At 42.5% G+C, this 27,878-nt stretch overlaps 1 protein-coding gene across 1 annotated transcript in view; it reads right to left on the bottom strand.

Annotated features, from left to right (window-relative positions):
• Positions 1-27,878, bottom strand: part of LOC145397054 (ionotropic receptor 93a-like) — a 125,268-nt gene that overhangs the window by 33,142 nt on the left and 64,248 nt on the right. The gene's annotated exons all lie outside the window — the stretch shown is intronic.

The following is a 27,878-nucleotide window of genomic DNA, read 5'->3' as shown; positions in this document are numbered from 1 at the left end:
TGGATAAGAGACTAGAACGAATTCAGTCAGTTTTCAGTTCAGTTTGAGTGAAGTTCAGTCGGGTTTCAGGTCAGTTTGAGTGAAGTGCAGTCGGTTTTGGTGTAGTGCTGTTAGTGAAGTTTCAGAAGAGTTGCTGGTAGGCATTGAGTGTAATTACTGTCAGTGAAGATTATTTTCGGTACTTGTGAAAACAGTGAAGTGTTTATTGAAGTTTGTATATCATCAGGACTTGTAATAAGTGAAGTGTTGGCAAGCATTAAGTGTACTAACTGTGAAGTGTTGTCAAGCATTAAGTGTAATGACAGTTGGTAAAGTGTGTATAGCTCCAGTCCTTGTGAGAACAGAGAAGTTGGAAAACATTAAATGGAATTATTTGGAAAATAAAGACAGTGAACTTTAAGGAGCCAGTGTTTATTTTCGCCTCAGCTGATCTTGTGTAGGCCTACTGTACACCTTAATGCTGACCATAGGAAGAACAACTCGCTAGGCAACGTCCTTCCTGTACTGTACTACTGCTGTTGGAGCCTGCGGCAGTATGGGGTGAGGACGTAACAATAATATAACTGCCTGCAACTGTGTGTAATTCACCGGGTCGGTCAGGATCACTTGATGGTCGTGATCGTCAGCTTTTACCCTTCCGGAAGGGAGCTGAGAGCTCATATAGTCCGATCTAAAGGCAAAGTTGTGACCTTCACACACGCACACACCCGTCCTCCTGCTCAAGGGGGACAGTAACCACCCACTTCGTCAGTGAAACTTTTTCGCAACCTGAGCGAGGCGCGAACTCTCGTCCACCAGTTGGCAAGCGAGAGCGTTACCACTGCACCAGCGAGCGGTGTGTGTGTGTGTGTGTGTGTGTGTGTGTGTGTGTGTTGTTACCTAATTGTTCCTACCTAATTGTATCTTTACAGGAATGAGTCAAGCTCGTACTGTCCCCTGTCTTAAACCATATTTATCGTACATATCCCTACATTTGTGAATTGTTTTGGCACACACTATTTCATTCGGTAGTGCATTCCATTGATCAATTGCTCTGTTTGGGAAACTGAATTTCCTTACGTCTTTATCACCTCTCTTCTTATGCAGTTTTTTGCAGTGTCCTCTTGCTGATGCTTCCCCATATGTTAAGTAATCATTTATGTATATTTTCTCCTTCCCTGATATGCATTTATATAGTATTATCATGTCACCTCTTTTCCTTCTCTCCTGTAGTGTTGGTAGATTCAGTTTATTTAGTCTTTGTAGCTTAGATCCCTTAAGCTTGGTATCCATTTTGTAGCGGCCCTTTGAACTTTTCAATCTTGTCTATGTGTTTTTTGAGATGAGGACTCCATACTACTGATGCATACTCCAGGGTTGGTCTGATGAATGATGTTATTATCCTTCTTAACATGTCTTCATTAATGTATGTGAATGCTATTCTCATATTTGCAACCAGTGTATACATGTTCCGTACCTTCTCACTGATGTGGTCAGCCGGAGATAGTCTGTTATTGATAATCACACCTCCGTCCTTCTCTCTTTCTGATGTTTGTAGGGTTTTATTTCCCAACGTATAATCCCAATCAGGTCTTTTTCCACTTTTACCAAACTTGATTAAATGACACTTGTCCACATTGAATTTCATTTGCCATGTATTATGCCATTCATGAAGTTTATTTAATTCTTCTTGTAGCTCTTTACAAGAGTCTGTGTTAGTAATTCTCCTTTGTATTTTTGCATCATCTTCAGACATATTTACATAGCTTTCATTTCCAGTGTTACTGTCTATATCATTTATATACACTAAAAACATGATTGGTGCCAGCACTGAGCCCTGTGGTACTCCACTAGTCACTTCTTTCCATGATGAGTAGTTCCCCCTTAGTACTGTTCTCATTTCTCTTTTCATGAGAAAATCTTGCATCCAACAAAACAGTTTGCCTCGAATTCCTCCTTGATGGTACAGTTTCCATAAGAGTCTTTGGTGTGGTACTGTGTCAAATGCTATCTTGAAATCTAAATAGATACTGTCCACCCATCCTTCTCTTTCCTGTATTGTGTCTGTTACTCTGTCATAGTAGCTCAACAGATTAGTAACATATGATTTTCCTTTTGTGAAACCAAACTATCTTTCTGTTATCATATTGTGTTCTTCTAGATGATTTACCCAAGCTTTTCTCATAAGCTTTTCTAATACCCTGCTTACAACACTGGTCAGTGATACTGGTCGGTAGTTGAGTGGATCTTGTCTATTCTCTTTCTTGAATAAGGGGACAATATTTGCTTTCTTCCAAATATCAGGTAGTTTACCTTGACTCAAGGATTTCTTGAAAATAAAAAATAATGGTTTACTTAATTCCTTTGCACATTCTCGTAGCACCCAACATGAAATTTCATCAGGACCATTTGCTTTTCCTCTGTCTAATTTACTTAACTCCTCCTGTATTACTTTTTCTGATATTTGTATATCTGGTAGTATGTGTGGGCATGCATGTTCCACATAGTCCCTCTCAAATTTTTTTTCTTCTGTAAAAACTGATTGGAAATTCTTATTTAGTGCTTCACAAATATCTTTCTCTTGTGTATAGGTGATTCCCTCGTCCGTCATGGATTGTATTATATCTTTTACTTTGGTTTTGCTTCTGATGTAGCTGTAAAATAGCTTCGGTTGATCACTACTTTTATTTATGATATCCTCCTGAAACTGTTTTTGAGCTTCCCTCCTTATTCTTGTATAATCGTTTCTTGCTGTTTGTAATTATTATATGCCCTTTCACTATTGTCTCCTGTATCTATTCCACAACAAATCTCTTCTTTCTTTTGATTTTTTACATTCTGTATTGAACCATTTCTGTATTTTCTTATCTGCTTCTTTGTGCTGTGGGATGTACTTCTGGACTCCTATTTCATAAAATTCACAGAATTTTTTTATATATAGCATTTAAATCTTGTCCTCTAAGCTCGTTTTCCCAATCAACTTCTAAGAAATACCTATTTAGGTCATGATAATTTCCGTTTTTATAGTTTAGGCTCTTTTTGTAACTTTCATTGCTGTTAACTATGTCATATGCTATCCTGAACTTGCAATTTAGTACTGCATGGTGTGTGTGTGTGTGTGTGTGTGTGTGTGTGTGTGTGTGTGTGTGACCAAACTATCTTAAAATTTAGTAGGCAAATTGTATCTAAACTTAATGGTCAGTATTATGCAATGTGTGGCTTGAACTGCTTACATTTGGCAAAGCTGAAGTGATGTGCCTCCGATTGCCAGAGGAATAATAATCAAGTTTTTGAAGATAGCAATGCAAAGAGGGAATGAAATGCTGAGGGCGAATTTCTGAAACCCTTTTTTTTTTTTTTGTCATTTTTTGTACTGCCCACCTAGCGAGGTGATAATGTAATCGCTAGCATCTGTTAATGTGTCTATGTTTCTGTATGTGTAGTCTTGCCTTTTACCAAAATATCTCAAAATCAAGCGGGTAAATTGTTTTCAAGCCTTACAGGCAGTATCCCGGGATATGTGACTTGAAATTAGTAGATGTTGGCAAACTTGTGACGATCTGTCTCCGATTGGAAAGGATTACTGATCTACTTTTTTAGTGATGGGTGATACGCATCCGAGGGCGAATACTTTGGCTGTCCATAATATTTTCAGCATCAGATATGGATGCCTCAAGCGATTACTTCAACACATCAACCACACCAACAGTTTTTCCTTGTACATGGGAAAGGATCCAGCAGCACTGTTAAGCCCAGTAGGAAGAACTACCCTGTTTTTCTAGCCAAAACCGTGAATGGGGCTTTACTCAGCAAGAAATGTGGTTAGATGTAGGTCATCCGTTGGCATGACAAGAGGGAAGTGATGTAGGTGGTACAAGAAGATATTCCTACACCCTTTTGACATCACTGTTCTCAATGCGTTTATGCTGTTCAGACAGGCTGATAGCATTACTGCTTCACCAAGGAGGCACAGTACTGCTGTAATGGCTGACAATCACCCAGGCTGACTACCTCTCGTGTCACTGCATGGTGAACCTGGGCACCTGCGGGTTAAAATTGTGCAGGCAGTGCCATGTCTGCCTGAACTGTCGGCCTCGGCAGCAGGTTCACAAGAAAACACACTACCAGTGCAGTGAGTTAAATGAGACTTCGTCACCAACCACCCTGGGGTGAGGTAATAGTCACTAGTGTGTGGGAAAGTATGACTAGTGTATATAGTGATCTTACTTCATCGAAACTTATAATATAGTTTATAATATAAACATAGGTATGGGTTTAAGAAAACATTCTCTTTACAGTGGAAATGAACTTTAAGTAAAAATGCAAATATATGTTACGGTAATACAGTGCAATATACGTGCAAACTAGATATGTTGTGACAGTAAACTTGTAATTATTTTGTACACTTCCTGTAGTGACTAAGAAATTATCCGGGTAAGTGATTTTACCACATAATTTAGAATATAAGGAAAACTACGGTTGTAAGGAAATTATCTCAAGATATGGTTAATGAAATCGCAATACAAGTGCCAGAAATGAGGAAGAAATCCTTCTCAGGTTACAGTGCAAGTGAACTTGCAGCACAAATGCATGTGTTACGGTAATTTAGTGTAGGCTGTTATTAATAGAAATTGGATTTGTTGTGATATTTTTCATTTATTTCTGCACATTTGCAGCCTTTCCTTTTAATTTTCTCTCTCCTGAACACCACCTCTCTTCCTCAAATCTTTACCATCTTCTTCATACTGAGACTCTGCTGTCTCAGGCGACTTAAAGCACACTTTTCTCTGTATCCTCCTACTTTCTGTATACTCCCTTGAAAGCAAAAAGTGGCTGTTGTGTATGTGTACACAACAACATATCTTGCTCCCATGTTCCTGCACTTCGGTCTTTTGATTCTCTGCTCTCTGGCTTCGGCTATCCTGTCATTCTCTGACTTAATATATCTGTGCTGTTTACATATCCACTGATTTACAGATGATGAAAAATTCTCTAACTATCTTATTTCTAAGAGGGAACATCCTATCAATTTCTTCTTTCTCTGAAATCTCCGTTCTAGGTGATTTCATTGTTCACCACCATTTTTGGCTCTCCACTCCTTTCACTGATTCACCTGGTGAACAAGCCTACATCTTTTCTATCCTTAATGACCTACAGCAGCTTAGACAACGCCCAGCCACTAGTATCCCTGACCGTCTTGGAGAGAGTTCCAACATACTTGACCGATCCCTGATAACTAATCCTTCCGCTTATGCTGTTAATCTTTTCTCTCCATTGGGCTCCTATGATTACATTTACCTGTCCTATTACTTCAGTAAAGTCTGTGGCCCCTCCCAAGAAGCAGCAACTTTGGCACATTGGAACTGCTGACTGGGAGGCCCGAAAGCAGTACTTCTTTTACTTTCTCTGGAACAATTATTGCTTCCATCGCCGACAGCCATCTGAGTGTGCCTCATGCATTATGGAGGTTGTTCTCTCGGGCATGGAAGCATTCATTCCTTTCTCTTATCCAGTGACTAATGAAAAAATAATATGTTAAATTACGTCTGTTCTAATGCTGTCCACTCCAATGAGAGGGTTTTCAAAAGGTTGCAGAGCCAACCTATCACTGAATCTCATTTCTTTGATGTTTGTGGCTGGAGTCGTGCTATATGTCCTTCGCAATGCTAAAACTAATTTCAGTGGTACTAACTCAGATTCTTCCTGTCTTTCTGGTTCTTGCCAAAACCATTCTAACAACCTCACTTGATCATCCTCCCTTCGTCTTTTTCACGTTGATGACTTTGTAGTTGTTTTTTTCTACAGAAAAAGGAGAACTCTGTTCTGATTCTTTCCTCCAGTTCCACCTTAGACGATTCTGGTGCTGTTCCTCCATCACTTCCTTCCTCTTTATTCCTCATGGCTGGCATTAAAATTTCTTCAACTGATGTGTTGTCTGCCATCACTTGCATTAACCTGTCCCGTCCCAGCAGATTTTTCACCACTGACTCTTCCCCCCACCAATCCCAACAGATTTTGATTTGGGGGGGGGACTCAGACCTCCGCTTTTGGTGCGAAACAATGGCAGATCACAGAGAAAGTGCTCACCTGAGCCTAGATGTGGTCTAAACAGGTGATCCTCTGCCCACCTGGTACCTGTTCTCTGGAGGCGTTCAGCATCTGTCCCGTTTTCTGTAGTTGGGGTAAGTATCAGAAATCGCTAAGAATAGGTAGATATTTATTAATTTGGTACAAAATAACATATAGTAGAAGAATATATTGGTTTTCACACAAAAATATAGGCGAAATAACTATTGTTCCATTGAGCGAGCATAGCGGAATCAACAAAATCGGTCACACATGACTCACAGTGACTGTTGTTTCAACACACATTTCATTTTTTCAACTTACATAATACTTTTCCACTAATATTATGCCAATTTCCACTTTACATAGCTGTTATAATATATTTACAGGCCTTACGATTATATTTAGCGTAATATTAGTGCATATTTACTTAGTGAGTGAACTCGCCATGACTGTTGAATCAATTTACTTTCTCTTTTTCAAATTATATAATACTTTTCCACTAACATTACACCCGTTTCCACTTTATATAACTGTTATCACATATTTACAGGCCTTACTATTATATTGAGCGTCATATTATCACATATGTACAGGCCTTACTTTTATTGTAAGCGTCATATTATCACAAGCACACACAGTATCAGTAATGTACCAAGGTGTGATATTCCCTGAAACATGGCTTAAGGCACAACTCTACGTTGCATTCCACACTCGAACCTCATGTCTTTCCTCTGACTGGCTGGTATGCTTGCATACTTGGCAGCGGCACTGGGGTCTAGGACGGTTCGGTTGAGGAGGGATGCTGCTGAGGAAGTGGCATCCTGTGAGGTGTAGGGGAGTCTGGGGGACAGTGGCGGAGTGGGTGCAGTGGTGGGGCCTGTTCTGTGCTTGCCAGCCAATAATTTTATGAGACAGCTCCCTCACAAAGCCCTCGATAGTCTCAGAGGTTTCCGTTGTCAAGGCATGGAGGTAGTGTGCATTGAGGACCATGATGTCGAGCAAGTGGAAGAAGAGCTTTTTGCACAACTTCATGGTGATCCTAGCGCACTCCACACTGGAAATAATGGAGTCAGACTGGTCCACTTGCCTCATGTTGACATTGTAGTTCAATACAGACTCCGGTTTCCAAAAGTGGTGCCTCCTCTTGCTGCGGTAATCCACGGAGTGTGTGTGGTGCATGAGGGGGTGGTGTACCATTGACAGGAAGTAAACTTCAATGTTGTGGTTCCATACAGTGGCGAGGATGTTATTCGCCTTGAAGAAGACCACTTTGTTCTTGTCATGTTTCCTCCCAACCTTGACCATATGGCGATGGTTTTTCCTGACTGTGCCACAGACTCTGGTGTCATGAAGCTGGAGGTACCGAGCAAGAAGGGGGCTAGTGTACCAGTTGTCCATGCACAAGACTGTACCATCAGCCGAGCAGGGCAGTACTCCCAATGTGGATGGAAAGCTGATGACAGGGAGAGCTGGAGCTCCCATTTCAGCAGCCCTTGGGACTAGTTCCTGACCATCTCTCTTTGCTGAACTTTTTCAGTGTTTCAGTAACACAGAGAGCAGGCAAGCACGCTCTCCAATACAAGTTTCTCTAACTATCAACAAAAACTACATGCACAGTACACACTACACTTCCTTTTCCAAAATTCAAACAAATCATGGCATCTATATACATGGCCTCGTAGTCCTAAGGGGGAAGGGGGGGGACCATAGATGCCCCAACAATCTGCCTCTCTCCCGGTAACAACTCGAGCTGCCTGGAACCACTGTCTGACTCACTTATTCTTCATTTCTGCAACAGTCACGACCTATCCTCTAACTTTCGCTCTGTTGAACACCACCTCTCCTTCTCTAAACCTCACCTTCTTTTCCTAACTAAGACTCAGCTGTCTGAGGCAACTGACAGCAAACTCTTTTCTGTATCCTCTTATTTTCTCTATACTCATTTCAAAGCCAAAGATGGCTGTTGTGTATATATACACAACGACTTATCTTCCTTTTGTTTTCCTGAACTCAATTTTTCTGAATTCTCTACACTTTGGCTTCGGATTTCCTGTCATTCTCTGACTAAATATATCTGCGCTGTTTACTTATCCCCTAATTCTACCGACTATGAAAAATTCTTTACTATCTTACTTCTATGATGGAACACATTCTATCCATTTCTCCTTTCTCTGAAATCTCCATTTTAGGAGATTTCAGTATTCACCACCACCTTTGAACTCTCCTCTCCTTTCACTGATCCACCAGGTGAACAAGCCTGCATCTTTTCTATCCTTAATGACCTAGAGCGGATTGTACAGCACCCTACCCGTATTCCTGACCACCTTGGAGAGAGCTCCAACATACTTGACCTCTTCCTTATAACTAATCCTTCTGCTTACACTGTTAATCTTTCCTCTCCGTTGGACTCCTCCGATCACAACCTTATTACCTTAACCTGTCCTATAGCTTCGGTATGGCCTGTGGACCCTCCAAAGAAATGTCGACTGTGGCACTTTGGAGCTGCAGACTGGGAGGCCCTCAGGCAATACTTCTATGATTTTCCCTGGAATGATTATTGCTTCCATGGCTGGGAGCCATCTGAGTGTGCAATGCGCATTACAGAGGTTATTCTCTTGGGTATGGAACCATACAATCCCTACTCATATCCTTTGACTAATGCAAGAAAGCCTTGGTTTAATCACGCTTGTTCCAATGCTGTCCGTAACAAGGAGAGGGTCTATAAAAGGCACCAGAGCCAACCCACCTCTGAATCATCTTTTTTATGTTTCTGCCCGGAATCATGCTAAGTCTATTCTTCGCTCTGCTAAAAGTAATTTCATCTGTACTAAGTGCTCTCAACTCTTTAACTCGAATTTTTCCAGCTCCTTCTGGCACCTTGCCAAAAATCCTTTCAAACAACTTTACCTCATCATCCTTCCCTCCCCTTTTCTACTCTGTTCTGTAGCTGTTTTATTCTACTGATAAAGCAGATCTCTTTGCTAAGACTTTCTCCTCCAATTCCATCTTAGATGATTCCGGTGCTGTTCATCCATCACTTCCCCCCCCCCCTCAGACTTCCCCATGGCTGACATTAAAATTTCTTCAGCTGATGTATTTTCCACAATCACAGGCCTCAGTACTAACAAGGCATATGGGCCTGATGGAGTCCCTCCTGTTGTCCCCAAGAACTGTACTTCTGTGCATACACCCTGCCTAGGTAAACTTTTTTGCCTCTGTCTATCAACTAGTACCTTTCCTTTTTGCTTGAAGTTTGCTCTCATTCAGCCAGTCCCAAGGAAGGGTGACCATTCCCAACCCTCTAACTATCATCTTTAACATCCTGTATCTCAAAAGTTTTCGAGTCAATTCTTAATAGAAAAATTTTAAAGCATCTTTTCTATCACAACCTTCTTTCTGATCATCAATATGGGTTCCGTCAGGGACGCTTCACTGACAATCTTCTTACCTACCTTTCAGACTCCTGGTCATCCCCCTTTCGGGTCTTTGGTGAAAGTTTTGTCATTGCACTTGACATCTCAAAGGCTTTCGATCGAGTCTGACATAAATCTTTAATTTCCAAACTGCCCTCTTATGGTTTCTATTCTTCTATCTGTGCCTTCATTACTAGCTTCCTTTCTGGTCATTCTATAGCCGCTGTTGTAGACGGCCGTCGTTCTTCTATAGTCTTTCCAAAATATCGAGATCGTTTGGGCGTTGTCCCTCAAGGGGATTCCCCGACCCACAGTGCTGCCAAATCTGTACCAACACACACCTCTCTGTCTCATGTCAGCTATTTACTACTTCTAAATGAAATTTATTTACAGAATATATGTATATAATTCTCTAATAAGGCTATATAGTGTAAGAAATGTCTGTTGTTTTTAATAATAACAGTGACTTTTATAAATATCACAACACTTGGCAATGTTGCTTTCCAACACTGTCACGCTTGTAGGTGAGTCAGTGAGGATGGGTCAGGTGTTAATCTGCAGGTCATTTCCTCTCTGACCACCATCAAAGATGGAAGCTCCTACTCCTGCTACTCGTATAGACTTTTCATAGAACCGTATAGATTTTTTATAGAAATAAATCTATGTGAAATGTTGATTTCGTATGCAGAGAGAGAGAGAGAGAGAGAGTGGCAGACAGACAGGAGGCTTTTCCTCAAATTCTAATAATTCATAAAATTGCATAGACTTTTTATAGAAATAAATCTACATAAAATGTAGATATTATATGAAGAGAAAGAGAGAGAGAGAGAGAGAGAGAGCTGGGAGAGAGGGTTGTCCCTTGGTCTATGTCTCAGTCCAATAATCTGCCCAGTAGAAAGTGTGGCAACGTCGGGGGTCGGGGAATTCCCATGAGGGACAACTCCCAAGCGATCTCGATATTTTGGAAAGACTATAGATCTATCAACAGTGGTGTTCCTCAGGGCTCTGTCCTATCACCAACTCTCTTCATCTTATTCATCGTTGACCTTCTAAGCTGTACATCTAACCCTGTCCACACGTACACTGATGACTCCACCCTTCGCCTTTCCATTCGGTTCCCGCAACGTCCATCTCAGCAGTTACCTCAACAAACAAAGGATGAGGCTATGGCACACCTAATGTCTGACTTGGCTTGTATCTCTGACTGGGATAAAAAATAATCTTGTTTTTAATGATTCAAAGACTCAGGTCTTATACCTATCAACCTGACAGAATCTTCCATAGGAGTACCCCTTAATGTTTAATAATATTCAGCTTAATGCTGCATCATCCTTGAATATGCTTGAGGTTTCATTCACTCGGGACTTGTCTTGGAAACATCATATTACATCTCTTGCAAAATCTGCTTCCAAGAAATTAAGTGTGCTAGGCCGACTCCGCTCCTTCTTTACCCCTGCACAATTGTTGGCTTTATACACGGGTTTTATCTACCCCTGTGTAGAGTACAGCTCTCATGTGTGGGGAGACTCCCAACATACAGCTCAATAGGGTGGAGTCAAAAGTTGCTGGTTCCCTGAAAGCAGTGATAAGAAACAGGGAAGTGAGCATGGAAGTGAAAAAGTTACTACATGACAGTATTGTGATACCAGCTCTAACGTATGGAAGTGAAGCTTGGACGTTGTTGGAAGGACACAAGTTAAGAGTGAGAGCAGTGGAAATGAGTTATTTAAGAGGAGCCTGTGTAGTCACATGGACAGACAGGCTGACAAATGAGAATATAAAGGAGCGTTGTGGTGTGGATGTGGATGTGATAGGAAGCATTAGGAGGAACACACTGAGGTGGTTGGCCATGTGGAGAGGATGGAGGGTGACAGACTGATAAGCAGTGTGTATGTGAGTGATGTGGAGGAAGGAGAGGTGGGGAGGCCGAGGATGAGATGGAGGGATAGAGTGGAGAGTTATATGAGAGAGGGGAGGTATGAGTTGGGAGCAGGGCAGTGACATTGCAGGAGACAGGGCGACGTGGAGGCGATTTGTTTGTGGCCTCCCCATACGGGATTGAGGAGTCTGGCAATAGATAGATAGATAGAAATAACTCTTTTCCTTTTGCTGGCCCCTTTCAACCTCTCTCTCTTCGTTGCACTGTTCCATCTTTATCTCTTATCTATCGCTACTTCAGTGGTCACTGCTCCTCTAAACTGTCTGCTTACATCCCTCCACCTCTTCGACGGGCGGGTAGCACTCGTCTAGCAGCAAACTCTCATCCTTTTTCTCTCCAACTCTCTAATGCAAGAGTTACCCATTACTCCCAGTCCTTCATTTATGCAACAGATCATCTCTGGAACTGTCTCCCTCTGTCTGTATTTCCTGCTAGCTATGATCTCCAGTCTTTCAAATGCAGTGTGTCCAGGCATCTCGAAATTATCTGATCTTGAATTTGGATCTCTCTTGTATTTTGTCTTTCTCTTTGAAGAAAGAGTATTGTGGGCTCGTTGCCTTTGGTTCCTTCTTCCTAGCATTAAAAAAAAAAAAAAAAGACGTGACCACGATGAAGGTACTCCTTTATCATTGTCTTCACCTGCGGCCCCAGAGAGTCCAGTACTTCGATCTTCTATTATGTCTGTCTCTGCGCCAGTGTACAAGACTATGTCTTGCACATAACCAGTCTTACAATCACAAATAGTAAAGATCTTGAACCCAAAATGGAGTCTCCTGCTGGGTATGTACTGGTGAAAAGATATATTGCCTCCCCACAACACGAGACTCTCGCCTGTGACAAGCTCTCTGAAAGGGTAGAAGGATGAGTGGAACTTTTCATGCAGGTGATCAAATACCATCCTTATTCTCCTCATTTTGTCAGTTATCAGCATTAGCAGGGTAGTCTGCATCGTAAAACTAGAGACAGCTGAGAACTTACTGGAATCAATTATGACCCATTACCTTCCCAAAGAAAGATGTGCTGGCCATTGGGTCCATGGACCAGTATCCCAGAATTTGTTTTTTCCATACACTACCCATCAAGAGAACCAGGGCCAAAAAGATGAACATCTCACCTAGGGTTACTGGGTAGTCATACTGTTGGGAGTGCCTGCTCATCGTACCGTGACGCTTCCTTTCACAGTGCTGGCTGCTTGCAAGTAAATTCGTCTGCTCCACAATGCGGCCCACAAATTCCTCACCAAAGAACAGGTGGAAGAAATCTACCCTGGTGGAGCCTGCGTGGATTTCAGATGTGCAACCAGACCGCCACTCCTCAGTGAAGGGGTGAATGATGGGAGTGAAATCACTCACATCTTCCCAGTCCCACGACACACTACCATCTCCAGCCTTGTTCCCATCATCGCCTTCTTCGGGGTGGGAAGGAGAGGGTGGTGGGGGAAATTGGGGAGGTGGATAGCGGTGCCCTTCCCCACTCTTGCTCCTCTTTCCTCTCCCTTTTCCCTTCCCTTTCCTTCCATTCCCCACATCACGGGGCTGTGGGGAGGAAGCGCAGGAATCTTGCTGGAAGAAAGAAGTGCTAGGGAGCAATTCCTCACCTGCCCACTGCCCAGGTGAACCATGTGCTCGCCTTACCTCCCTACCACCACCACTTTCCCTTTCACTGTTCACTCCTGCCACACCACTCGCTCCTTCCCCAAACAAAACAGAAGGTCCATACTTTATTTTCATTCTTGCCACACTTTTGGCTCCCAGGGGCAAAATCCTCTCCCTCCCCAACCACAAGGTAACACCACGTCCTACGGTGCTGTCCTCATCCTCGTCCTCATCAGACCCTTTGTCTAGGGGCTGGAGAGAGGTGCATGCACATGTATGGGATCCAGGCAGGCCTTCTCTCATCATACAGTACGTGACATACCGCACATTCCTTGGTGGCGGTATCTCCTCGTCACTGCTGCTCATTCTGTCGTCAGGTGGCACGTAGTCCCTGTCCTCCACATCGTCATCTAGTGGAGAATCACTATCGCCTGTGAAGGCGTCAAGAGCGGCTTGAATTTCGTCGTCAGAGAGACCTCAGCATGCCATGTCTGTTCTGGGTCACTGCTAACAGGTGAGAGACCAAGACAAGGGAGTGCACGGGTCATGCGGGGTCTAGAAGCACCCCCGCATGCCAGCAGTTAGAGGAGGCTGGCCCATGAATATGCACCAAAAATCACGTACAGAATTTGAAAAATGTGCAAATGACGGACCTTGCAATTGCAGGGTATTTATAAACGTCAATGGGAGTCAGTGACAAAATGTTCTGGCACATATGTACGTTAACAGGATGGGACGGGTTAATTACTGCCAAGACATATGGACCTGATGAGGTCCCTCCAGTTGTCCTGAAGAACTTTGCTTCTATGCTTACACCCAGCCTAGGTAAACTCATTTGTCCTTGTCTGTCAACTTGTATCTTTACTTCTTGGGGGAATTTTGTTCCCATAAAAGGATGATCATTCCCAGCCCTCTAACTATCGCCAAGTTACTCTAACATCCTGTATTTCTAAAGTTTTTGAAACCACTCAGAAACAAGTACCATTCCTACCATAGCCCTCTTTCCAAATGTGAATATGGGTTCGGCCAGAGGTGCTCCACTGGCTATCTTCCCACCTTCCTTTTGGATTCCTGGTCATCCTTTGTTCAGGACTTCAGTGAAAGCTTTGCCATCGCACTTGGCATTGCAAAAGCTTTTGATCAAGTCTGACATAAATCTTTAATTTCTCGCCCTCTTCCGGTTTCTCTCCTGTCTGTGCCTATATTTCTAGTCGTTCTATAGCTGCTGCTGTAAGCAGTCACTGTTTTTCTCCTCGGGCTATGGATAACGGTGTTCCTCAGGGCTCTGGCCTATCACCAACTCTCTTCCTTCTATTCATCAATGACCTTCTGAGGTTTGAATCTAACCCCACTCACTCATACACTGATGACTCCACCCTTCACCTTTCCATTCACTTCCCGCAGCATCCATCTCAGCAGTTACTTCAATAACAAGAGAGAAGGCTATGGCACACTTAATATCTGGCTTGGCTCATATCACTGATTCGGGTAAAAGCTTTCGCGTTCTTACTGCATCAAAAATTCAGTTCTTACATCTTTCGATCCATCAGAATCTAACAGGAATATCCTCTAACTTTTAACAATACTCATCTCAATCCTGCGTCATCTTTGAACATACTTAAGGTTTCATTCTTTCGGGATTTATCTTGCAAAAATCATATTTCATCTCTTATGAAATCTACCACCTAGAGATTAGGTGTGTTAAGTTGACTCTGTACCTTCTTTACCCCTGCACAGTCGTTGACTTTAAACAGGGATTCTGTTCGCCCTTGTGTAGACAACAACCGTAATGTGTGGAGACGCTCCCCACGTAGACTTCTACATAATGTGGAGTCAAAGACTTCATCTCATTAACTCTTCTCCTCTTCCTGTGTTTTTTTTCATCCTGTATCTCTTTGTCGCACTGTTGCATCTTTATCTCTTTTCTATCGTTAATCCAATGACCGTTGCCCTTCTGAATTCTCTGCTTGCATCCCTCAACCACTACAGCAAGAGAATAGCACAAGTCTAGCACCAAACTCCTATCTCTTTTCTGAACAACTCACTAAACAAGATTTAACTGTTACTCCCAGTCCCTCATGTGTGCAACAGGTCACCTCTGGAACTGGCTTCCTCTGTCTATTTCCTACAGCTTATGAACTCCAGTCTTTTAAATGCAGTGTGACGAAGCATCTTGAAATGAACAGATCTTGAATTTGGCTCTCTATCATTGTGTATTTATTTCTTCTTAGAGGAGGCAATTGCCGGGCATCTAGCCTTTATTTTCTTTTTCTTGCATTTAAAAGATAATTTCTGTAATATGGTGCAACATACATGGAAACTGGGTTTGTTGTGATAGTAAACTTTTTTTTTTTCATTTCCTCTCGTGCATTAAGAACCTAGCCATGTAAATGCTTTAGAAAATAAGAGAACTACACATGTGACAAATGAACATGACCACAGGGACAACTCAAGTGAACTTAGGCAACACAGAGTACGTACTCACAAAGAAGGTAAAAGTAACTGTCAACGGTAAGTCATGTGAAAAAATGTTGGATTTTCTTTACTATCGCCCATCCAACACACTGTAATGCACACTGTCACTCTGGAAAGGCCGGAAAAATTAGGCGAATAAACTGAGTTAGCTAAACTTTCAAGGGGTAATGATTCATTGATTCATGTGGCAGTGGCTGGGGGCAGTGGAGAGGAGTATCAAGGACAAGTGGGGCAAGGGGGGTGCATGGGTGTATGCGAGCACGGAATCCCACTTTGTCCCAGGCTGTTGGAAGGGCTGTGGGCTGTAACTACCGACTCTCCCCCATACGAAGACAGCCTTACGTAACTTCTCTAATTACCTCCATTCATTACCTCCTACCTCCACAATGTCTCCACTTGGAGCCTACATGGGGACACATACAATGGACAGGTGAAAGATAAATGAATAATGATTTCTTTAATTGAATGTTCAGTGTCCTGTAACTATGTAGCTATGACACGTTGAAAAAGCCTACTGTCAAGAATCATAGGCAACGCTTCGATGTTGCAACCCTCCGCCTGACCAAGCACATACTTCCGACCTCCCACAGCCCTCACATCTCACACCCCTCCCCCCTTTAACATAGAGACATTAAAACTTAATAAGTGATAATTATGGAATAGAGAAATGTGATAGGAAGTAAAAAAAACAACACCGTCATCACTACCACCACCATCGTCATCATCATCATCATCACCACAACCACGACCACCATCATCACTACTATCACCACCACCACCACCATCATCATCACTACCACCTCCATTATCATCATCACCACAACCACTACCATCACCATCGTCATCATCATCGTCATCACCACAGCCAAGACCACCATGATCACTTCTATCACAACCACCACCACCATGATCACTTCTATCACAACCACCACCACCATCATCACGACCACCACCACCATCGCTACCACCATCATCATCATCACTACCCCCACCATCATCTTGACCACCACCATCATCATCATCAATGCTATGCTTTTGCAGCTCTCCACCTGACCAAGCACATATCCCCCAACTCCCTGCACACCTGACCAAGCGCAAAATGGTCCTCACCCCCCCCCCTCCCTCTGTAAAGCACAGAGACAGCAGGTCACACTGAATTCTCTGAGAAAAAATATTTTTTGTACTTTTTCATTATTTAAAAAAAAATTAAGTCAGCATTCTACCAAAGAAAAGGCACCAGTTCAGTATAAGACATAACTATGTGATGTTTAATTCTATAATGAATCCTTTTTTATTTGTGTCGAGATTACTTTCTCGGGTCTCTCTGAAATCTGAAATAAATTATTTTCTATAATAATAAAAAGAAAAACTACTGAAGACATTGCATTTTAATTACCATAAGGAAACAGTTCACCATAAGACACATATCTATGTGAAATTTCATGACTCTATAGTTAACACTTCCTGAGATTTATTCCTGAAACGAAAATCCCTACGCCCAGCCTCCCAGCTTTACGGACGTACACCAGTGATAACAATACTCTCGTCTGACTTTGTCAGGTGGAGGATTTAAAAAATGCTTACGAGAAGGGCTTGGCCATTAAGACCTCCAGGTGTTAGGGATCAAGACTGAAGTGAGTGTAATACTTGAGTAAGTTCACTCTGGAGCTGTTGGAGTGATAATGAACAGGCGTGGTACCAATGGTGACTGAAGCCGTATTCAGGGGGCATGAGTAGATCTACACTTTTTGTGGACGGGTATTATAGGACAGATAGCACGGGTAATGGAAATAAAATTTCGAAAAGACATTTTCTGTAAGAAACAGAAGACTAAAAAGAGTTGGTGAGCAGAGATGAATGAGTAGAAAAAATTAGAATGATTAAGTGTTGCAGAAGGGTGGGTGTAGTACATAAGGTATAAGCTTGGCAAAGGATTTAAACAATTTTATTTTTAAGGTAAATAAAAAAGTAAGCACACACCACTTTCAAATACTTGGCCACGTATAAAACAACTACAAGTTAAAATTTTTGCATTGAAGGTACAGTTCCGAACATATCAAACAGAACCACCCCTTCCACCAGCGAGGTGGTGTAATGCTCTCTGCAACTGGTAAGAGTGATAAGTATGTAACCTCACCAAGCTTTGTTCCGTCGCTAGGACGAGCCGAACGCGGTGATCATTGCCAATGTGCGCAGTTATGTGTGGTAATATAATATATAAAATAAACCGATATTAGTATGTCATGATTATGGTAATTTTTTAAAATCATGTCACACAATACACCCTCACCATAATGGCAGTTATTATGAATGACATGCTTTTCATAACTGGTTTAGTTTCGAGTCATGAACCAAGCAACAGTTAACAGAACATCATATAAGTCATAGTTATCAGTTTCCCCACAACTGTCAATGAACACAAATTATCATGATGCCTATGGTCCCTACCGTGAACCTGACATTGGTAGACCTCTAACATCGACGCAAGTTCACTACATACAGATGGTGGCGCCACAGAAGGCGACAGGATGAGGGTGGGGGGCCTAGGAGACAGAGGGAGAGTGGTGGGTGAAGGAGGGGACAATATTGGTCAAACTGGGGGCTCGAGGAGAGGGGTGACGGGGTATGTCACTGGGTTTTTATGATATCGCTGTGTTTTTTAAAAATAAATGCTTTAAATATTATTTAAATTGACAATAATATTCAATAATATTGAAGAGCAAGGACAATGATTGTCTTCCTACATCAAGCAACGATTACTTTACGCTGACTTGCTACGATTATCTAAGAACGAGAATTTATAAACTTTCTCAACAGTACACAGCAGAGACTAATTACTCACAAATGCTGAATTAGTACTGTTAGCCTCTGGAGAAAGTTACTTCACCCCTGACAATAAATAACTAATACTAACATCAGGTTCTTGCCGATGCTTAACTCCTATGGCACAACGGATTTTAAGTTATTACAAAAGACTGGTCTAAGTACCAGTTATGAATAGTAAAACGTTTATACAAGCTAGGAGCTATATGGAAAATAAGCTTAATTTAGAGAAATGAAACAAGATTTTACTTTACATTGAGCTCAAGAAAGGAACTGTTAAATTTATTGATTACAAAAAATAAATTTAACGTTACAATTCAAATCAAATTAATGAGACGCACTCACTCACTCACACAAAAGCTAAATACTTATGCCTAGAAAAAAAACACCTTAACTAAGCTCTTAAACTAGGATTACAAAAAAGAAATACCGGTCGATGAATGCTGTGTATCACCCGGGGGGTGGGAGGACTGGATTAACTGTCTCAGTGGAGCTTGGGTGCTAGCGACCTCTCACACTTGTGGAGGACAGGACCTTCCTCCGTCACAACAAACATGCGACTGAATTCAAATAATGTATAGGCAGGACGCACAAGCCACCGGAAGAAGGCGTGGCTAACGGTTGAGGGAAGCAGAGGCGAACAATAAAGAACAATAGTATCGCTCAGTACAGCACTTAGTGAAGTGCATTAAATCGGTCACTTTTGAAAACAGTGACGAATGTTTTGGAAAGTATACCCCGAAATGGAGGGAGAAACGGTTAGCTGAGCGATACACAGTGAGTTTTCCACTAATAGTTCGTGGCTTCTCACAAAAGGGAAATGTCGCGAATTGATTCGTGACATTACGCCCCTACAAATTTCAATTTTTTCCTTATGGGAAAAAATTTGTGGATATATATATATATGTACACATCCTAAGTCATTCACACAAGGTTCACACTGTGGTGTGTGTGCTATCCTGCTACAGGAGAAAGTCGCAGTCGCCAGTGAGCGAAAAAACCTCGTATTTACGTTAATAGAAGCAAGCTTGAGGGAAAAACTCCGTGACGACGGTGAAAATCCTGTACTCAGGTCAAACTGAGCGAAAATTCGCTACATTTACACTGACAACTAATTGTTGTGTAGCGTGGTGTATGTAACACACGGTGTAGGTGTGACAGTTGTAGTGTAACTGTACCTAAGTGTAAAATGACACAGTAAATAATAATATGGCGACGACGAAGGCAGAGAAGAGGCGGCAGCGTGCGGCAGACGATCAGCTGGCCCGCACAGCAAAACTGCTACACCCATTGCTGAACCTGCAAAACCAATTGAGGTGGAGCATCAAAAGTGTCAATGAGACAAAATTTTATCATGTTACAATTACTCTCTCTGCCTAGCAGTCAGTGCTACGACGTACATTCGAGGTCGCCATTAATTATAGCGCACGATTATGGTCGGCAAGTTGAGAATCCTTGTGCAAACTCGGGTCTTCCATAGCCTCGAACTGCACACGGGTCCTCAACCTTTATTCCTAAATTTCCGACAGAGGATGCCTATCCTGGTGAAATATTATTCGCCCATCACACTAAAATAGAAAATAGGAGGAAGTGCCTTAACCTACAGTACTTATATTAGTATCGGAAGGCTGAGAATCCTTGTGCAAACTTGGGTCTTCCATAGCCTCAAGTCACCTCTGCGGAGTTCTCACTTCCCCCTTAACCTACAGTACTTATATTAGTAACGGGAAGCTGAGAATCCTTGTGCAAACTTGGGTCTTCCATAGCCTCAAGTCGCCTCTGCGGAGTTCTCTCTCGAACTTCCCCCTTAACCTACAGTACTTATATTAGTATCGGGAAGCTGAGAATCCTTGTGCAAACTTGGGTCTTCCATAGCCTCAAGTCGCCTCTGCGGAGTTCTCTCTCGAACTTCCCCCTTAACCTACAGTACCTATATTAGTATCGGGAAGCTGAGAATCCTTGTGCAAACTTGGGTCTTCCATAGCCTCAAGTCGCCTCTGTGGAGTTCTCACTTCCCCCTTAACCTACAATACTTATATTAGTATCGGGAAGCCGAGAATCCTTGTGCAAACTTGGGTCTTCCATAGCCTCAAGTCGCCTCAGCGGAGTTCTCTCTCGAACTTCCCCCTTAACCTACAGTACTTCTATTAGTACCGGGAAGCTGAGAAACCTTATGCAAACTTGGGTCTTCCATAGCCTCAAGTCGCCTCTCAACTTCCCCCTTAACTTACGGTACATAATATGTATGTACAGGCCCTGGACATAATGTGTCCTGTGAGGCCAATGGGCGAGACGTCAGGTCTGCACCCACTTCACCACTACCCTGTCTCTCAACTGTCTCAGAGATTATGGGTGTGGTTACAAATGGCACAGGAAGGGCATGTCCCTGATTAGTGGTGATACTTTGGCACACACTACAGGAACGGACAAAACTATCTATGTCTCGTCCCATCCCTGGCCAGAAAAAGTCAGCTCGGATACGGCCCTGGGTCTTCCTTTTCCCCATGTGACCTCCTGAGGCTGAACAATGACCCCATCGTAACACTGCTAGGCGGTACATGGCGGGAACGACAAACTGCAGTCGAACCTCGCCCTCGGGTGTTCGTGACTCACGGTAGAGCCGTCCTTGTTTGCGAAGGAACTTGGCTCGACCTCCCCGTGAATACTTAATCACTCGACCCTTTTGTTTGTTCCGCACGGCAGCAAGTGTCGGGTCAGAATGTTGTTCTTGTACAACAAGTTGACTACACATCAGATCTTCCGGCGATTCAATGATCACTGGGGTGACACAATCTGGAGCCTCAGCCATGGCTCGTGTTACCGCAGCAGCCGAAGTCTGAGTAGCGTCATCGGAGCAACTATCCTTGACTCCATTAATATTTCCAATGATGAGGTCAAATAAAGGTTCTGGCATGACAACTGCAAGTGTCGTACCAGTATAAAATGGAGATGCCACCTGGATACATGCCTCAGGGAACAATCTCACTGATCCATCAATAAGGTTTGCATGGATCTGTCGACCTGTATACTGCTCAGGCCGAACTAGACTCTGCTTGACAGAGCAACCTGAGGAACCATTGTCTCTCAGGACCTTCACAGGAATGCCTCCCACAAACCCTGGCTGTACAAGGAAGGTACTGTCACCTGTGGGAGGGCCTGTGGAGGAAGCAGCTAGCCACTCATGAGGCTGCTGAACTGATGCGGCGAACATTGTGCCTTGAGGGTTATATTGGGAAGATGGAACATTGGCCATCTGTGGAGGGGGGTTCACTGTCACTGTGGGACTAGTGAACTGTGGGGAAGTACCCACACTGGTAGGGACGTGACCACCGTGCTGCTGCTGAGGAATGAAGGCTGCATTCGCTTCCTGCCTCTTTTGAGCTGGTGGTGAAAAAAGTTTGTCCCGACGGTCGGTTGCGTGGCTGATACTGCTGCTGGTTAGGGTACTTGTTGTACCTCTTCCACTCAAGTTTCTGAGTGTTTTGCCCCTGGTCCTTCCACTGCGGTTTTGGACCTTGGCCATTATTCTGAGAATGGCCTTGTTGCTGGGGTTCAGTCTGAGACGGCTTCCCAGACTTGGCAGTATCTTTTCTGCTCCAGGTGTTTTGCTTACGAGTTTGATACCCGTATGCAGTAAAGAATGCGTCAGCCTTCTCTGCCATTTGGCTGGCATCTTTCACCTGGCAGATCTTAAGCTGTGCTATGAGCTCAGCAGGCCACACCTCTAGCTGTGTACGCAGCATAAGGTCAATTATCCCCTCACGCGTGGAAGGAGTTTCATCTTTCTCCATCCACTCATTTAAGTAAGCTGTGAGACGATCAAGGAACTGAACAGCTGTCTCCTTGTCTTGGAGACGAGCTCGCATGAACAGAACTTTGGCGTCGTCTACTGTGAGACCATACGCCTTAATGGGTGCAGCTTTCATCATCTCATATGTGAGATTGTCTCCACGAATTCGGTGGAGAATATCGAGGGCAGGGCCCTCAAAGAGGCTAAGAAACTGAAGCCACTTAGCTGCCTCATCCAGTTGATACATGTCTGCCATGTCCTCAAAACGAGCTATGTACGGCTCGATTCGCTCGCTTTCCTTGTATGAAGGAAGCTTGATGCGTGGGGTCGCCAGGACATGTGCAGGGAGAACGCTCGTGGAGCTTGGACCAACTGCAGCAGACGTGTCTGAAGCCAAGGAATCTCGCTTGAGCTTCAGCACTTCAAGTTCATGTTTTTCGCGTGCTTCTCGCTCGGCACGTTCGTGTTCTCGTTCTCTCTCTCGTTCCTCACGCTGTTCTTGCTCGTGTTCCAAGTCGAGTTCGCGCTGTTTTTGCTCGTGTTCACGCTGTTTTTCACGTTCCTCACGCTGTTCTCGCTCGTATTCGCGCTGTTCTCGCTCGTACTCGCGCTGAATCCTACGCTCTTCACGAGCATCTTTCTCACGTTCTTGCTCGTAATTGAACCGTGAGAGAACGTAACTCTGTATTTTCTCTGGGTCTATGAGACCAATATCTTTGGCTTCCTGTACATAAGCACTGGCTGCCATGATGCTAGCTCAATTTACTAAGTAACCAAAACTGAGTACTGACTGCTTAGCGACGAATACTAATGACACAAGTAAAGAGTACAGACACAAGCTAGTGGTGACCAGTCTTATCTAGTTAACTGGCAAAGAATAAATAAAAAATGCGAATAACTAAGAACTCTCAATAATTAACACAATGGGTACGGCGGCTACCCAGGAGCGAATAAAATCGTCTGGCGTTACCAAGAATAAACTAGAGTTAAGTACTCTATTGATTAATAAAGCAAAAATTCACTTGCTAAATCAACGGTAACCACCAGTAAACTTGTGCCTATAAACTTTAATTATAAATACCTAAATATGAATGAGTGAGCACTATCTCGTGAATAGCTTTAGAGTTAGGAGTTAATATCCTGGAATGAGGTTGCCAATTGTCACGGGGTTTTTATAATATCAGGGTAATTTTGATATAAATGCTTTAAATATTATTTAAATTGACAATAATATTCAATAATATTGAAGAGCAAGGACAATGATTGTCTTGCTACATCAAGCAACGATTACTTTATGCTGACTTACTACGATTCTCTAAGAACGAGAATTTATAAACTTTCTCAACAGTACACAGCAGAGACTAATTACTCACAAATGCTGAATTAGTACTGTTAGCCTCTGGAGAAAGTTACTTCACCCCTGACAATAAATAACTAATACTAACATCAGGTTCTTGTCGATGCTTAACTCCTATGGCACAACGGATTTTAAGTTATTACAACAAGACTGGTCTAAGTACCAGTTATGAATAGTAAAACGTTTATGCAAGCTAGGAGCTATATGGAAAATAAGCTTAATTTGGAGAAATGAAACAAGATTTTACTTTACATTGAGCTCAAGAAAGGAACTGTTAAATTTATTGATTACAAAAAATAAATTTAACGTTACAATTCAAATCAAATTAATGAGACGCACTCACTCACACAAAAGCTAAATACTTACGCCTAGAAAAAAAACACCTTAACTAAGCTCTTAAACTAGGATTACAAAAAAGAAATACCGGTCGATGAATGCTGTGTATCACCCGGGGGGTGGGAGGACTGGATTAACTGTCTCAGTGGAGCTTGGGTGCTAGCGACCTCTCACACTTGTGGAGGACAGGACCTTCCTCCGTCACAACAAACACGCGACTGAATTCAAATAATGTATAGGCAGGACGCACAAGCCACCGGAAGAAGGCGTGGCTAACGGTTGAGGGAAGCAGAGGCGAACAATAAAGAACAATAGTATCGCTCAGTACAGCACTTAGTGAAGTGCATTAACCCCTACACCGCGGGCTTGTTTACCAATGACTTGCGTGTGCCGCGGGGTTATTTGGGCTCCGACAGACTCTCAAAAAATATTTGCCAAAAATCAGTTATTAGTCCTAGAATAATAAAATTAAATATGCTTATGGCACATACCTTCAGCTTTCTCCTGGAATGATTGTTGAGCCTTCGTCAGTTACCGTAGGACTTGTGGAGACCTCTGCAGTAGGGTAAAGAAGTCTCCACTTTACACTTCCCGACAACCCGTAATATGATTACCACAGCCAGATACAAACACTATAAACACTATTCTACAATTTTCAAGTAGTTTGGGATCCATACTAAAAAAAAAAAACACTGTGAAAGCAATGGAAATTACGAGTGCGTCTGATCGTCGCACTGGCACTAGTTCGCTCTTAGTAGTCTGTCATTTATTATTCATAAAACCCCTCACACTTTATATTTCTATTACTATATAACACTTATATATATCTACAGTCTTTATTCATAAGTTTCCTTCAGCAGTATTAGTTTATTGTCACTGTAGGGATTCAATTTCTTTCAGTAAAATTCGTAGCATTCACTTTCTCGTCCTGTATACTGGCATTGAGAGTGAATGTCACTTTCATCTTCACTCTCATAACTCATAGCATTCAGACATGCTAGAGTGAAATTTTCACTTTCATTACTCCTAGGGTATATACTCGTATTCTTATAATACTACTCATTTACATTTCTATTTACGTTCTCTATTTTATTTACGTTATTTACATTTCTATTTTATTTACGCTATGTTGTGCACTGTCACTTGAAATAACTTATAAAACTGTTTTCCATTGTTCACGTATATTTACATTCATTACGTTCACTTGCTGTTTACACATTATTTACACATTATTTACAATTCCACTTGCACTGTTTTATTCAATAGAAAGATCGTAGTCACTCTTTTATCAATTGTCAGCCCTTTACCTCTTTCCACACGAGGTTTAGTAGGGGGTAAAGGTCAAAGGGCCATTTGCATGGGGGTGAAAAAAGGCCTTGAAGTCAGCAAGAAGAAACATACGTACTCTCACTTCGGAAGTTGAGAGTAACCTGATAACGGAGGGCTAGCGTGGAGGCCTGCTAAGGGGTTATTCAGGGTTACCAATATTACTTCTTGAAACAGCTAAGTCTAGCACTGATATGATTGGCAGGAAATCTAGACAATACATTATAAATTTGGTAGTTCCAGGTGAATGTAAATATCACTTAGGCTTCTCCCTTCCCTCCTTACATGTATATTATTTCGAAAATAGATTAGAGGCCTACTTAGGAGATATATTTTCAGAGCTACCAATGTTAGATCTTGAAACATCTTTGTTTAGCACTGATATGATTGGCAGGAAATCTAGACAATACATTATAAATTAGGTAGTTCCAGGTGAATGTAAATATCACTTAGGCTTCTCCCTTCCCTCCTTACATGTATATTTATTACGAAAATAGATTATAGGGCATATTTCAAGGGGAAAAAAACAGCGAAAATTAGCTAACGAGTGCACGTGAGGTGTTGTCAGGTGATAATTAGCCAATTCCAGGTGTTTGGCACTCTCACTTACCTTATTTCTTTCTTGTATATATTATTTGGTATAAGAATAGGACATAGGGCTTATTTCAATGGATGAAATCAGTGAAAAATTCCAGGGAAGATTTACTTAGCGTAGCACGGCCGGGCAGGCGAGAGGATAGGGTAATGGAGGGGGGGTAGGGAGGGGAGTCAAGAAGGGGGAGAAATGGCTAAATTGTCAACAATGGATGGGAGTACAGATGAGATTAGGAGTGCTGACTAGTGTTGGACATTGGCAGTACTGATAGATGATACAAGCCCCCACTTGGAAGCCCGGGGGAATTCAAAATATTACAGAATCACAAAAGCGACGCCCCGCGGTATGATCCCTTGCTCCCAAGCGTCACGAAAGTGACGCCCCGCGGTTAAGGGGTTAAATCGGTCACTTTTGAAAACAGTGACGGATGTTTTGGAAAGTATACCCCGAAATGGAGGGAGAAACGGTTAGCTGAGCGATACACAGTGAGTTTTCCACTAATAGTTCGTGGCTTCTCACAAAAGGGAAATGTCGCGAATTGATTCGTGACAGGGTAGGGGACGGTGGACTTTGGTAGATGACAGGAGCTGCAATGGGAGGGATAGATTACAAGGTGATGACTGGGCCAAATCATTGTTTCATGGAGAATATAGAATTTTACAGTCAGACCATGAAATGTTATGTTGACATTGCCACGTGTTGTGATTGACCTTCGTGGTTTGTAACAATTTTTGACACACTTCCACTGGGTGGCTTAGTGCCCCTGTATTAAGAGTATGGTGACTATATAATGTGCAAATATATGACACGTCCTTTCAGTCTGTCAGATGTTACAGCTATCGTCATTGTGATTAGGAATTACTCCTGTAGCCTAAAGCCCCTAATAGTGGGCAGTGACTGGTGGACTGTGTCCACACTAAACAGAGTCTGTCAGGCATGACTGTGATGTCCAAACTGTAAAGAGTAGGTGGTCGGTGAGTCTTGAGTGCGGTATGACAATGGCCAACACAGTTAATACAAGAAAAATTACAGCACAATAACTGCTGGGCTAGTGAAAAAGAAAAGAAACCAGAGAGTGAAAAAAAAATGGGCAGTGTCTGGTGATATCACTCAACAACGGGCACGGACTGTCCACTGGTTTGCCCACCAAACTTGCCACAAATTGTCCGATGACGGACTTTTCACTCGTGCCCACCAGTCATTGTCTGCTAGTATGCACAGGTGTTTACCTAGTATCATCGTGCATGACGACTGATCGTCACGTATACTAGATCATATTATTATGGTAATTTATGACACTGTATTATTATTATGGGAACTCTTGAACATTACTGAAACCCATAGAACTTCGCTCAGTCAGTTAACTTCTTGCGTTTGTACTCAGCTTTGAAATAGATTTTTCCTAACATTCGTCACTGCTTCATAAGTTACTGTTCTTATGCACGACATTAGTACTTCACTGAGCGATATTTTTTGTGTAAGTATCGTTCCTATGCCTTGCCTCTCTAGCCATTAAGCCTCGCCCATTTCCCACGACCCTGTACCCAGCGTGAGAACATTTGTTAGTTGGTGTAGACCTGTCACGGGAGGAAGACGTCGTGAACACTGCAGAGAAGCAGGGCTCCATCTCAGCGGCTTCAGTCTCTAGCAGTTCTACGATTCCCGCATCTCCCCACCGAATTGGTGATCGACAGCAGTGGACGTCAGCAGTGTGAATTGCAGCGCGTCAAGCAGAGCCACCCAGCCTATTCGCAGCCACTCCATTTTCTCCACTGACCAGTATTTTCGTTCCTTGTTTTTCTATACTTAAGATTATTAGATAGTTGTTTGAGTGCGTGAGTGTATTTATTTGAAATTTTGAATTTACTTCAGTTCCCTTGTAACGTAAATTTATTTGTTGTAATTAATAAATTTACAGTTCCTCTTTCTGAGCTCAATTAAATGTAAAAATCTTTTGTTTTCTACTCCGAGTTTGCACAAACTTCTTACATTAATCACGACTGGAAATTAAGCCAGTTCTTTCATATTAATTCTTAAATCCGTTGTGTCAGCTAGGAGTTAGCATCAGTAAGAATCTGTTTATTATTAGAAGTATTAGTTATCGATTGTTAGGGGTGAGGACACTTTCTCAGAGGCCAACAGTATCAATGATTCAGCGTTTGTGAGTGATTAGGTCTCCCC

The sequence above is a fragment of the Coenobita brevimanus genome, chromosome 40, assembly GCF_032717465.1.
Source record: "Coenobita brevimanus isolate Jiangsu-jjx chromosome 40, ASM3271746v2, whole genome shotgun sequence".
NCBI classification, from domain to species: Eukaryota; Metazoa; Arthropoda; class Malacostraca; order Decapoda; family Coenobitidae; genus Coenobita; species Coenobita brevimanus.
Note: the sequence above shows the minus strand (reverse complement) of the source record. Positions and strands in the feature narration are given on the sequence as shown.